Raw genomic sequence first — 1,394 nt, 5'->3', positions numbered from 1 at the left:
CCTTCCGAATTCGTCTCAGAACGATACAATTTAGGAGGAGGAGGGCATTGTGACACACGACATGAGGGACTGGGCGCATCTGTGACCTGCATGGTGCATACTTCACTTTGCAGCTGGGACATCACATTTAACTCTGTCTCTTTATACTTTGTATGAGTGACTGAGGCCGGCCTGTAACTAATCTGCCCACAAATCTTGCCAGTCGCCAGCAAGTGTATTCACCACCAAAGTTATCTTACAGCTACAATGCTTTGGAATTTGTTGTGTAAACAAAGATCTAGGTGTCTACAGTCTAATCCCCTGCAATAAACTATTTTAAAGTGAAGCCTGCTCTAGAGAAAACAAAGTATAATTAGAGGAGGTATAATGCAGCAATATATGGTAGACACTCGAGCACAAGAACAAACGTTACGTTCGTAGGCAAAGGCAACGGTGGCACTTGTGCAAGTATCAAAGCAAACAAAATGCCATTACCACGCTGTCCCCGGCAACACTCACTCGAAAGATCTGCCAAGGTGCCCTTTTTGTCAACTGGAGAGCATCATTATATTCCCTCCCAGCCAGGTAGATTTGTCCACACATGCCCACTGCATTAATCTGAAGAGGATCAAGTGCACAAAATCTGATAGTCTTCAGAGGATCACCCCCATTGGGCACACCATGCCATGCAAGGCGTAGATGACAAGGGGTCATCTCTGAGGGGGGGCTCTATGCAGGCAGTAGAAGGCAAGGCGTCTTCTTTTCTGGGAAGTGCTGTGCCGAGAGTAGAAGGCAGACAGAGGACAGAGTGGAGAAGTGTGGCTCACTGGTGTGGAGAAGTGTGGCTCACTGGTTAGAGCAGGCAGACCCTGAAGCAGAGGTCAGACCCGGGACCAGGGTTCGATTCCCGACGCGGCAGGGTGTTGAGCTCAAATGTCCACGGACTTGATAATTCTCGCTTCGGTGCCTGACCTAATCATGGGTTCACACTCTGCAACTCTGGGCATTAAGTTTGCTTAATCTCCACAACGGCCCCCCCGCGGCGGGATGCCTGGCTTTCACCTTGGGATGCCCTGTAGGGGCTATCTCACAGGGAAAAACCAGGACGGGTTCCCAAAGCAATCGGGGAGATACCCCTTCGGGGGTCGATTCTGGCGCTATATAAGAAATATAATAATAATAATAATAATAATCTCTGGATGGCTGGACAATAATAGACCATGGAAAGGGTACATAACAGGGCAATACATAAGGAAATCATACTACTTCGAACAGGGCAATAATACTGCCTCAGAGGGGGCGTTAAGAGGGCATCAGGGGGCGTAACATGGCATCAGCAAAGACAATGATAGGGCCTCAGGTGTCAATAACAGAGCATCAGTGGCCGGAATAACAGCCAACTACATAAAACAATA

The sequence above is a fragment of the Lissotriton vulgaris genome, chromosome 11, assembly GCF_964263255.1.
Source record: "Lissotriton vulgaris chromosome 11, aLisVul1.2, whole genome shotgun sequence".
NCBI lineage: Eukaryota > Metazoa > Chordata > Amphibia > Caudata > Salamandridae > Lissotriton > Lissotriton vulgaris.
The sequence above is the reverse complement of the archived record's forward strand: the minus strand, read 5'-3'. Positions refer to the sequence as shown.